The sequence below is a fragment of the Oncorhynchus nerka genome, linkage group LG19 (assembly GCF_034236695.1).
Source record: "Oncorhynchus nerka isolate Pitt River linkage group LG19, Oner_Uvic_2.0, whole genome shotgun sequence".
Lineage (NCBI taxonomy): Eukaryota > Metazoa > Chordata > Actinopteri > Salmoniformes > Salmonidae > Oncorhynchus > Oncorhynchus nerka.
The window spans coordinates 8,627,967-8,641,544 of NC_088414.1; the positions used below are offsets into that span (position 1 = coordinate 8,627,967).

The following is a 13,578-nucleotide window of genomic DNA, read 5'->3' on the forward strand; positions in this document are numbered from 1 at the left end:
AACAGATATGCAATGGTTTATTGGATCAGTCTAAAACTTTGCAAGTACACTCCTGCCATCTAGTGGCCAAAATCAAAATTACGCCTGGGCTGGAATAATACATTATGGCCTTTCTCTTGCATTTCAAAGATGATGGTCAAAAAAACACATGTTTTTTTCTTTGTATTATCTTTTACCAGATCTAATGTGTTATATTCTGCTACATTAATTTCACATTTCCACAAACTTCAAAGTATTTCTTTTAAATGGTATCAAGAATATGCATATCCTTGCTTCAGGTCCTGAGCTACGGGCAGTTAAATTTGGGTATGTTATTTTAGGCAAAAATGGAAAAAAAAGGGTCAGATTCTTAAGAGCAAACCAGACGGCACCATTTTCTTGTTTTTTAATTTTACGGATAGCCAGGGGCACGTTCCAACACTCAGAGATCGTTTACAAACAAAGCATGTGTTTAGTGAGTCCGCCAGATTTTTTTATTTATATTTTTTATTTTCCGTTATTTAGAGGCAGATCAGAGGCAGTAGCGATGACCAGGGATGTTCTCTTAATAAGCTTGTGAATTAGACCATTTTCCTGTCCTGCTACGCATTTAAAATGTAACGAGTACTTTTGGGTACCATGGAAAATTTATGGAGTAAAAAGTATATGATTTTCTTTAGGAATGTTGTGAAGTAAAAGTAAAGCTAGTCAAAAATATAAATAGTAAACTTAAGTAGTACTTTCAAGTATTTTTACTTAGGTACTTTACACCACTGCTAATCCCTGGCCATGACCCCCCTCTCTGAAAGTGTCTTGGGGGAGTAGGATGTGCAAAAAAATTCAACATTTCCATTTCACACCACACACTTGTACTTTTTGACGTTATTCAATTACCTTTAAAGACGTCAAAATGAAGTAGACAATTTAATTGAGTATGATATGAAGGGTTTGACCTTAATAACCAAAAAAAAAATCAACAAATAATGTATTCTAATCTCCAGGAACAATTAAACACATTACATTTAAGTCTCACATGGTTTGAGCACGTCATCAATAACCACAACTGTCAAGAAGATAGAAAAGATCTCATTTGCAATTTCAAAATAAGGACACAGTAATCATTAGTCACAAACTATCCAAATAATAGCAACAACTCATTCAAAGATCCAAGATCAGTTTCATACAGATAAATCAATCAATCTCTCATTCTTACCTTTAGCAGACCAGACAGTTCAGAGCTACTACACCACAGCCTTTGGCAGCTCACACGAATTGCCTCATTGGAACCCAACACTTTCAGCAAAGGGGGATGAAAGGATGTCCACCTTGAAGGCAGTTCCGCCACCTCTCTCCTTGTTTTCTAACCAGATGACACTTCTATTCCAAAATAAAACAATTTTCTCACTGTTTCTTCTGCCCTGACAGCTCAGCCTACTGCTCTTGTCACCGAGTCTGAGCACCGAGTCAGAGCTAAAGAGAGAGAGAGTGGGAAAGAAAGAGAGAGGAGGAGAAAATGCCTTTTAAACTGAAAGAGGAGCCTTCTGTTCAAACCCCCCATTCCTCAACTACAGCCCTTAAATAGCAGACACGTTCCCTCCCTCCCTCCCTCCCTCCCTCCCTCCCTCCCTCCCTCCCTCCCTCCCTCTTTCTTACTGTTGGATGTAGCTGGACTGCTGCCTTGAAGTGGGATGCCGTTGTTCCTACTGGCAACGCCATACAAAGAGTGAAAAAGAGGGAGAGAGTGACTGTGTGGAAGAGAAAATTAGACGGAGCAAGACAGGGGAATGAGGGAAGGAGGGAGGAAGTCATTATTTTGAGGGGTCACAGTAAAGACGTAGAGCAGTACTACTGTATAGGCAAAGTTAGTCAAAATTGGTAACAAACACAAGGGGGTTATTAAAAGAATCAGCTCTCACTTACGTGTCTGATTAATATCTAAGACACAAAGCAACACATCTATGAATGCATGATTGTCCTCCATTCATTATGTTGAAAATCCTACCCATGACACACCAACTGCCTCTTGACCTGTGACAAAGCAGGGCTTTCAATGGTGCCGTGGCAACTAGTGTCCATTCCCACTGACCACAGGTCGCCAGGCAATTCCTCAAACACAAAAACAGACAGACAAACCGACCGACAGACACACCAGGCGGCAGCCAAGGTTGGTTCTCCCTCTGATACGCCCACTGCTCATCTTCTCCCTCCTTGGTGTGTAGCTGCCCCGTATAAAACAACAAAAATCTATCAGGACAAAATCAGGATCAAATTATAGGTGATTTTCTTCCCTCGTCATCTCTGGTCCTGGACTGAGGTGTTTTCTGTCTGACAGAGTTAGACTTTCATTCATTTAACAGATGCTGTGTGACTGAAGAAGGCAGGAAACAGACACATTTCTAGCTGTTGTGTCGAAGCATCGGGGAATGGGGTAAAAGCTGAGTTTATGGGAATATGACTGGTGTTTGGTGTCGGTGATTTGGGCTATAAAATGCAACCCAGCCAACCCCCATATACTGTATAAGTCCACATCCGATGGACACAGTTAGTTGACATGTAAAATGCTGGATAGATCACATGCCAATAGGACAGTATATAGTATTGTAACTGTAGGCTAAGTCTTAGGAGGGTCACTGTAGTTCATTTATACTGTAGTTTATTTATTTATACAGTATATTTAGGAGGGAGGCATTAGGCAAAAGGAGAATGAAATGTAATTGATAACTTTTACTTGTGTATTGGGTGGACACATCATCATAATCCACTCCTATGGGTATATACTGTATAATAATTATTATGGCATTATGCTGCTCTTGTACAGTAAAGCTTCACATTTTTGATATGGTAAAAAAAAAAAAAGCTGTCTCAAATTGACACGCTTGTTAACAGAGGACTTCTGCGTGTAACGCCAAACCAAGGGAAACAGCGAACGCCTCAATAATGATCTCCCAAAGGGAGCCAAATTCCACACTACACATTATATTGTACATTTATTCTCCGTAATTAACATAACAAAGTCGGTAGCAGAACACATCCCTGAGGATTTATTTTTCCCTCAGGTTCATCTGATAATCGTATTATCCAAAAGCATTGTGATGGTTATCTAATCAATGGCACCTTTTTGAACGTAAACGCTGTAGCCATTGATTATGACATATCATGAAAAAAGACCTGGCACGTCAACCTGCTAATGACTGTCATAGGTCTCGAATAGCCATTGTCATAAACTTGACATCTTTATTTGGATAAGATGTTCATATATGAAGACAGGTTGACATTGTTTCCATAGACTCAGACAGACGTTTCCATCCACTCTAGATACAAACCTCTGCCTGGTTCCTCATCAAATAAAACCGAGTCATTCACAGCTGGGTGCCCATGGCATTGACCCATTTTCCACAACCATGTCTGGTTGAGAGGTATGGACAGAGAGATCTATATAGTCATCGGAATTATGCCACATGCAGTTCTCCATTCAAAGGTCTCAGTGAACTTGTATATAGAGTTTCATTTCAAAATGAAGCATTGCAAAGAAAACCTGGTCAACTAGACATTAATTGATGGCTTGTGATTTATGTACCACTTAAAAGATCCCAAATGCACCACTATGGCTGCATTTACATGGGCAGTCTAATTCAGATATTTTTTTTCACTAATTAGTGTTTTAACCAATCAGAATAGCTCTGAAAAAGATCTGGGCCCGTATCCACAAAGCATCTCAGAGTAGGAGTGCTGATCTAGGATAAGTTTAGCCTTTTTGATCATAATTAATAAGATTATGTAGAAACATCCTAGACCACACTCCTACTCTGAGACTCTTTGTGGATACGGGCCCTGATGTGAAAAGATCTGATGTGATTGGTAAAAAAAAGAAAATCAAAATTGGGCGGACGGTGTAAACGCAGCCTATTTATTTGCACAATTAGCTATATCTGCTGTCGCTCCTCACAGGGTTCAGTAAGTCGCCCTAATGCCCTTCACACTGTAGGAGGCAACACAATAGAGAGGTGTCATCAATCATCTTTTAAACCTATCCAACTCCTACCATCTCCTACCTGGGTGTCATGTTGTAGCATTTGAGACTTCCAACATGTCACGTCCTGCTAATCACAAACAGTTAGCCCTATTAGTTCTGTATGTTGACAAATTCACAACACACACACACACTTTTTTTTTTTACAGTATCTTCTCACAAACGATATAAAGAAGCCATTCATTTAAACATATACTGTAGAGTATAACCTTTTTTAAGTGCTACAATTAACGAGAACACATTACTTTCATTGCCAAAATGGACCTCCTAGTGGCTATCAAGTGGAGATCTGTCACTGCATTTTACTCAACCTTCTCCCTCATTGATACAAGTCTCTCAACTCTTTGGGGACGACCTTTTCCTCAGTATTTAATGGAGCTTCTATTAATGCACTGTCACTACGTAAACTCAAACAAACTTCAATTAGACACATTACTTGTCTCTGCACCTAACTACCCTCTTTTCTGCAAGCATTGGATGCGTGTATCACAAACGCAAACGCAACATTGGAAACAGAAGCTTTAACCCAAGACCGCAGAGGACGCTGACACATGTAATCTTATAGTAGTTTTGCTTGATTCCAACTAAAGAAAAACACGTGGACATTGGGCTCTGGATGTGCTTTTCTTTTGTGTATGTTCAGGATTTGTCTGGAATTACTGTAAACTACAGTATAGAATTGCAAAAGAGTTTGACATTGGGCCATAATAAATATTTACATGTAATAAACAAACAGTGTCACATAAATTATGTCCCCCTTGGCTGCCTCAGCACAATGGGGATACAGTCTGTTGGAGAGATCTAGAGAGGGGGACGGTCCCTGTGGACATGGGAAGTTTATTTGGTGATGAGGTTAGGGGGTTACGCCGTGGCCTCTTTTACTGAACAGAGGTGAAGGCTCCGTTGACATCACAACAGTCAAGACCCTTGTTGTATGTATTTTCAAGGTGAGCATGAAACAAACCCTCATACCAATACAATAACTGATGTCATTGAATGTTGGTTGCTATCCAAGGTTTGGGATTCATTGGGGACCCCCACGGTGTGCACACGTTTGTGTTTTAGCCCAGCACTAACTGACTTGATTAAGCTCATCACCGCTTGATTAGTTGAATCAGATGCGTGAGTGCTGGGTTAAAACAAAAATGTGTGGCGTTTGAGGCATTGAGGCATGATAGAAAACTACTAACACTCAGTTTGATTGTTTCAAAAGAGATCACTCTATTGATCACTCTATTGTCACTCTATTTATTATTTTTAAAACATCAACTGCTGGTATTGTTTGCATTAAACAATCATTACTAAAACAAATTATTATACTGTACAATTATATATACAGTACCTGTCAAAAGTTTGGACACAACTACTCATTCCAGGGTTTTCTCTTTATTTGTACTATTTTCTACATTGTGAAATAACACATATGGAATTATATAGTAACCAAAAAAGTGTTAAACAAATCAAAATAGATTTGAGATTTGAGATTCTTCAAATTGCCACCCTTTGCCTTGATGACAGCTTTGTACATTATTAGCATTCTCTCAACCAGCTTCATGAGGTAGTCACCTGGAATGCATTTCAATTAACAGGTGTGTCTTGTTAAAGGTTTGTGGACTTTCTTTCGTTCTTAATGTGTTAAAGCCATCAGTTGTGTTGTGACAAGGTATGGGGGATGATATACAGAAGATAGCCCTATTTGGTAAAATAACAAGTCCACATTATGGCAAGAACTGCTCAAATAAGCAAAGAGAAATGACAGCCCTACATTACTTTGTCATAAAGGTCAGCCAATCCAGAACATTTCAAGAACTTTGAAAGTTTCTTCAAGTGCAGTCACAAAAACCATCAAGCGTTATGATGAAACTGGCTCTCATGAGGACCACCACAGGAAAGGAAGACCTAGAGTTAACTCTGCTGCAGAGAGTAAGTTCATTAGAGCTACCAAGCCTCAGAAATTCAAGTAACAGACACATCAACTGTTCAGAGGAGACAGCGTGAATCAGGCCTTCATGGTCAAATTTCTGCAAAGAAACCACTTCTAAAGTATACAAATAATAAGAAGAGACTTGCTTGGGCCAAGAAACACGAGCAATGGACATTGGACATGTGGAAATCTGTCCTTTGGCTTGATGAGTCCAAATTGGAGATTTTTGGTTCCAGCCGCCGTGTCTTTGTGAGACGCATAGTAATGTAGGTGTACGGAGGATCTCCGCATGTGTGGTTCCCATGTTGGAGCATGGAAGAGGAGGTGTGATGGTGTGGGGGTGCTTTACTGGTGACACTGTCTGTGATTTATTTTAGAATTCAAGGCACACTTAATCAGCATGGCTACCACAGCATTCTGCAGTGATATGCGATCCTGTCTGGTTTGCACTTAGTGGGACTATTATTTATTTTTTTTCAATTTTTTGTGTGATTTGCAAATCTGCGTATAGTTAATGATATCACCTATGATATTCAGAAATTGTAATACAAAAGTGTTTGATATTTGTGTCAATGTTCAACTGGTAAAAGATCATTATGATATGATTAAGGGGGGATAGATACCCTGTTAGGGTGTGGTGTCTGGCCTTAATTTTTAAAGTATCCAAAATGTAAAATAAAAAAATTCCACAAATTCTGATTTTCATTGCATTTAGGCTTTTTCTCAACAATGAATCAGCTCGACATCTGTAGGTGTCTCTCTGGAAAACCGGTCGACCACAGTCAGGGTGGCAGTGTTGCCCTCAGATGGGGGGGAGACCCGTGATGAATTCCAGGGATATGTGGGACCAGGGACGGTGAGGAACAGGCAGTGGTTGAAGAAGACCAGCCGGAGATTCCCGATGAGTCTTGTTCTGAGCACAGAACGTGCAGGCGACAACAAACGTGGCGACATCCGGAACCATACTAGGCCAAAGGCCAGGGTCTGACGGGAGCATGGGTGGCAGGCAAGCCTGGAGGAATATGCCCTCTCCAGAACGTGGAGTGGACAGCTTCAGGCACAAACATCTGGTTATCTGGGCCCCCAAGTTTCGGATGGGACCGTTGCACCTCCCGGACCTGTTTCTCTATACCCCGGCTGAGTGCTGTCACCAGCTGGAAGGATGGTCTTGGACTCCGGGGTGGTAACTGTGGTGCAATATCGGTGACACAGGGCATCCGGCTTGATGTTCTTGGACCCCGGTAAGAGAGAGAAAAGTTGAACCGGGTAAACAGCAGGACCCATCTCACTTGCCTGGAGTTGAGGCGGTTGGAAGTGCGGAGATACTCCAGGTTTTTGTGGTCGGTCCATACAATGAATGGATGTTCAGCCCCTACCAGCCATTGCCTTCATTCCTCCAATGCCATCTTCACTGTGAGAAGCTCTCGATTCCCCACATCATAGTTCCTCTCCGTAGCATTGAGGCGATGGGAGAAGAAGGTGCAGGGATGCAGATTAAGGTCCAGGTAAGAACGTTGGGACAGGACAGCCCCCACTCTGACAGCCGAAGCATCGGCCTCCACCACAAACTGACGGGAAAGGTCAGGAAGAACCAAGATGGGAGCAGCGGTGAAACGGTGTTTGAGGTCCCGGAACGCAGTGGCAGAGGACCATGTGAACGGAACCTTGGCCCGGAACGCCCGGTCAGCGGCAGAGGACCATGTGAACGGAACCTTGGCCCGGAACGCCCGGTTAGCGGCAGAGGACCATGTGAACGGAACCTTGGCCCGGAACGCCCGGTTAGCGGCAGAGGACCATGTGAACGGAACCTTGACGCCCGGTCAGCGGCAGAGGACCATGTGAACGGAACCTTGGCCCGGAACGCCCGGTTAGCGGCAGAGGACCATGTGAACGGAACGGTTGGACCCCGGAACGCCCGGTTAGCGGCAGAGGACCATGTGAACGGAACCTTGGCCCGGAACGCCCAAGCGCCCGGTTAGCGGCAGAGGACCATGTGAACGGAACCTTGGCCCGGAACGCCCGGTTAGCGGCAGAGGACCATGTGAACGGAACCTTGGCCCGGAACGCCCGGTTAGCGGCAGAGGACCATGTGAACGGAACCTTGGCCCGGAACGCCCGGTTAGCGGCAGAGGACCATGTGAACGGAACATTGGCCCGGAACGCCCGGTCAGCGGCAGAGGACCATGTGAACGGAACCATGTGGAACCCGGAACGCCCGGTTAGCGGCAGAGGACCATGTGAACGGAACCTTGGCCCGGAACGCCCGGTTAGCGGCAGAGGACCATGTGAACGGAACCTTGGCCCGGAACGCCCGGCAGCGGCAGAGGTTAGCGGCACGCCCGGTCAGCGGCAGAGGACCATGTGAACGGAACCTTGGCCCGGAACGCCCGGTCAGCGGCAGAGGACCATGTGAACGGAACCTTGGCCCGGAACGCCCGGTCAACGGCGGAACGCCCGGTCAGCGGCAGAGGACCATGTGAACGGAACCTTGGCCCGGAACGCCCGGTCAGCGGCAGAGGACCATGTGAACGGAACCTTGGCCCGGAACGCCCGGTTAGCGGCAGAGGACCATGTGAACGGAACCTTGGCCTGGAACGCCCGGTCAGCGGCAGAGGACCATGTGAATGGAACCTTGGTAGAGGTGAATGCAGACCAGGGGAAGCCAGGGTGCTGTAACACCAGATAAAGAGAAAATAAAAGTTGGCAAACCCGAGAAAACATTGCAGCTGCACCCTGGATGTAGGCTGAGGCAAATCCACCACCTCTCTCACCTTTCCGGGGTCCATCTTCAAATCAAATCAAACTTTATTTGTCACATGCGCCGAATACAACAAGTGTAAACTTTACCGTGAAATGCTTACTTACAAGCCCTTAACCAACAGTGCAGTTCAAGAAGAGTTAAGAAAATGTATTTACCAAGTAGACTAAAATAAAAAATAACACAATAACAATAACAATAACGAGGCTATATACAGGGGGCACCGGTACAGAGTAAGTGTGCAGGGGTACAGGTTAGTCGAGGTCATTTGTACATGTAGGTAGGGGTGAAGTGACTATGTATAGATAATAAACAGTGAGTAGCAGCAGTGTACAAAAGGGAGGGGGGTCAATGTACATTTTCCGGTGGCGATTTTATTAATGGTTCAGCAGTCTTTTGGCTTGGGTGTAGAAGATTTAGAGGAGACTTTTGGTCCTAGACTAGGCGTTCTGGTACCGCTTGCCATGCAGTAGCAGAGATAACTTGGGTGACTGGAGCGTCTGACAATTTTAAGGGCTTTCCTCTGACACCGCCTATTGTATAGGTCCTGGATGGCAGAAAGCCTAGCCCCAGTGATGTACTGGGCCATTCGCACTACCCTCTGTAGCGCCTTATGGTCAGATGCCGAGCATTTGCCATACCAGACGGCGATGCAACCCGTCAGGATGCTCTCGATGCTGCAGGTGTAGAAACTTTTGAGGATCTGGGGACCCATGCCAAATCTTTTCAGTCTCCTGAGGGGGAAAAGGTTTTGTCGTGCCCTCTTCACGACAGTCTTGGTATGTTTGGACCATGATTGTTCGTTGGTGATGTGGACACCAAGGAACTTGAAACTCTCGACCCGTTCCACTACAGCCCCGTCGATGTTAATGGGGGCCTGTTCGGCTCGCCTTTTCCTGTAGTCCACCATCAGCTCCTTTATCTTGCTCACATTGAGGGAGAGGATGTTGACCTGGTCTCTGAGCTCCTCTTTATAGCCCGTCTCATCGTTGTCGGTGATCAGGCCTACCACTGTTGTGTCGTCAGCAAACTTAATGATGGTGTTGGAGTCGTGTTTTGGCTACGCCGTCGTGGGTGAACAGGGAATACAGGAGGGGACTAAGTACACACCCCAGTGTTAAGGATCAGCGTGGCAGACGTGTTATTGCCTACTCTTACCACCTGGGGGCGGCCCGTCAGAAAGTCCAGTCCCGTTGCAGAGGGAGGTGTTTGGTCCCAGAGTCCTTAGCTTAGTGATGAGCTTTGTGGGCACTATGGTGTTGAACGCTGAGTTGTAGTCAATGAACAGCATTCTCACATAGGTGTTCCTTTCGTCCAGGTGAGAAAGGGCAGTGTGGAGTGCGATTGAGATTGCGTCATCTGTGGATCTGTTGGGGCGGTATGCGAATTGGAGTGGGTCTAGGGTGTCCGGGAGCATGCTGTTGATGTGAGCCATGATCAGCCTTTCGAAGCAGTTCATGGCTATCGACGTGAGTGCTACAGGGCGGTAATCCTTTAGGCAGGTTACCTTCGCTTCCTTGGGCACAGGGACCATGGTGGTCTGCTTGAAACATGTAGGTATTACAATAGAGGTCGACCGATTAATCTGAATGGCCGATTTCAAGTTTTTATAACAATCGGATATCGGTATTTTTGGACGCCGATTTTGCTGATTTTTTGGGGATTTATTATTATAATTTTTTTTAATACCTTTATTTAACTAGGCAAGTCAGTTAAGGAACTAGGAACGGTGGGTTTATTGCGTTGTTCAGGAGCAGAACAACAGATTTTCACCTTGTCAGCTCGGGGGATCCAATCCTGCAACCTTACATTTAACTAGTCCAATGCTATAACCACCTGCCTCTCGTTGTGGAGGCTGCCTGTTATGTGAATGCAGTAGAATCCAAGGTAAGTTGCTAGCTAGCATTAAACTTATATTATAAAAAACAATCAATCAATCATAATCACTAGTTATAACTACACATGGTTGATGATATTACTTGTTTATCTAGCGTGTCCTGCGTTGCATATAATCGATGCAACGCTGGGGGATGATTTAACAAAAGCGCATTTGCGAAAAAAGCACAATCGTTGGACGGCTGTACCTAACCATAAACACCAATGCCTTTCTTAAAATCAATACACAGAAGTATATATTTTTAAACCTTTATATTTAGCTAAAATAAATCCTGGTTAGCAGGCAATATTAACCAGGTGAAATTGTGTCACTTCTCTTGCGTTCATTGCATGCCGTTAGATAAAATACCAAATGGTTCCGTATTTCACTGAAATAATAAACGTTTTGTTTTTGAATTGATAGTTTCCGGATTCGACCATATTAATGACCAAAGGCTCGTATTTCTGTGTGTTATGTTATAATTAAGTCTATAATTTGACAGAGCAGTCTGACTGAGCATGGTAGACAGCAGCAGGCTCGTAAGCATTCATTCAAACAGCACTTTCGTGCGTTTTGCAAGCAGCTCTTCGCAAGCACAGCGCTGTTTATGACTTCAAGCCTATCAGCCCAATGGCTGGTGTAACCGATGTGAAATGGCTAGCTAGTTAGCGGGGTGCGCACTAATAGCGTTTCAAACGTCACTCGCTCTGAGACTTGGAGTAGTGGCTGTTGTCGATGTGTTCCTGGTTCGAGCCCAGGTAGGGGCGAGGAGAGGGACGGAAGCTATACTGTTACACTGGCAATACTATAGTGCCTATAAGAACATCCAATAGTCAAAGGTATATGAAATACAAATGGTATAGAGAGAAATAGTCCTATAAATACTATATTAACTACAACCTAAAACCTCTTACCTTGGAATATTGAAGTCTCATGTTAAAAGGAACCACCAACTTTCATTTGTTCTCATGTTCTGAGCAAGAAACTCAAACGTTAGCTTTTTTACATGGCACATATTGCACTTTTACTTCTCCAACACTTTGTTTTTGCACTATTTAAACCAAATTGAACATGTTTCATTATTTATTTGAGGCTAAATAGATTTTTATTGATGTATTATATTAAGTTAAAATAAGTGTTCATTCAGTATTGTTGTAATAGTCATTATTACAAATAAATAAATACAAATCGTACGATTAATCGGTATCGGCTTCTTTTCTTTTTTTGGGGTCCTCCAATAATCGGTATCGGTATCGGGCGTTGAAAAATCATATTCGGTCGACCTCTATATTACAGACTCGGTCAGGGAGTGGTTGAAAATGCTCTCGGTAGCTGATGTGAACAAAACCTTTAAACAGGTCAACATTCACAAAGCCGCTGGGCCAGACGGATTACCTGGACGTGAACTCAAAGCATGCTCTGTCAAGGGTCTTCACTGACATTTTCAAGATATTTTCTGTCATAAGAGACGGTAGTAGCAGCATTATGTACACAATAAGTCAAAAATAAGTTCCACAAAAGGCTAAAAAACGACCAAAATAGCACAATTGGTTGGGAGAATGTAAAACGTCAGCCATGATCTTCGGCGCCGTCTTCAAAACTCTTGACACTCCCAGCAGAGATGATGTAACCCAGAAAGGGGATGGTGGAGCAATGGAACTCGCATTTCTCCTCCTTCACAAACAGCTGATTCTCCAGAAGGCGTTGAAGAACCTGCTGGACGTGGCACATGTGTTCTTGGGGGGAGCAGGAGAAGATTTTTATTTATTTTATTTATTTCACCTTTATTTAACCAGGTAGGCAAGTTGAGAACAAGTTCTCATTTACAATTGCGACCTGGCCAAGATAAAGCAAAGCAGTTCGACAGATACAACGCACAGAGTTACACATGGAGTAAAACAAACATACAGTCAAAAATACAGTATAAACAAGTCAATATACAATGTGAGCAAATGAGGTGAGAAGGGAGGTAAAGGCAAAGAAGGCCATGGTGGCAGAGTAAATACAATATAGCAAGTAAAGATGAGGATGTCATCAATGTAGACAATGTCATCAATGTAGACGAAGACGAACCGGTTCAACATGTCACAGAGAACATCATTTTCCAGATCCTGGAACACAGCAGGGGCGTTGGTGAGGCTAAAAGCTATGACCAGATACTCATAGTGGCCGCTGGCCATGTTGAAGGCGGTCTTCCACTCGTCCCCCGCACCATGTGGTAGATGTTCCGTAGATCCAGCTTGGAAGAAGACAAAGAGTACAGTCGTCCCCAAGGCGGTGTGGTGCTAGGGAGAAGGTTAATCCCGCAGTCATAGGGTCGGTGTGGTGAAGCGAAGTGGCACTGGCCTTGCTGAACACCTTCCAGAGGTCCTGGTACTTCGCAGGGATGGCGGAGAAGTCCGGTGCACCTTCCGAGCCCCCAGGAAGACGTCTCGGGGCAGGTTGCGCTGACTTCAGACAATGGGCGTGGCAGAACAAACTCCAGCCCATGATGGCACCCGTGGACCAGTTGATGAGGGGATTATGTCGCTGGAGCCAGGATAATCCCAAAACCATGGGAATTTGAGGAGACTTGATGAGCAGAAATGTAATAGTCTCGCTGTGATTCCATGACACACGTAAGTTGATGGGAGTGGTATTATCAGTGACCGTCCAGCACTCTAACATCCATAGGAATGGAGAGTGGTTGAGTGGGGATGTTCAGCTCGGAAGCCAGGGTAGCATCCAAAAAGCTCTCATCGGCCCCAGAGTCAATGAGGACTCGGAGAGATTTAGATAAAAGAGGTGCAAGCAAGTGAAGCAAAAATGTTTTCCATGTGGCCCACCAGAGTACTCACTCCTACCGGTTAGCCTGATCTTTTTAAAGGACACAAAATGACCACGAGTCCCGCAATACAGACAACTCTTCGTGTTGACCCTATTGCCGTTCCGCTGGCGACAGCCCAGCTCTGCCTAGTTGCATAGGCTCGGGAAGTGGTGACTCGGCTATCTTCGGCAACTTTAAGGCGGTG

At 44.3% G+C, this 13,578-nt stretch overlaps 1 protein-coding gene across 2 annotated transcripts in view; it reads right to left on the minus strand.

Moving 5' to 3' along the window:
- The window catches only part of LOC115147160 (tenascin-like), a 64,861-nt gene extending 63,333 nt beyond the window's left edge, over positions 1 to 1,528 (minus strand). For both annotated transcript variants that reach the window (XM_029689216.2, XM_029689217.2), the window contains exon 1: positions 1,193 to 1,528. The gene's annotated coding sequence lies outside the window, so the exon portion shown is untranslated. The remainder of the gene's footprint in view (positions 1 to 1,192) is intronic.
- Between the last annotated feature and the right edge of the window lie 12,050 nt (positions 1,529 to 13,578).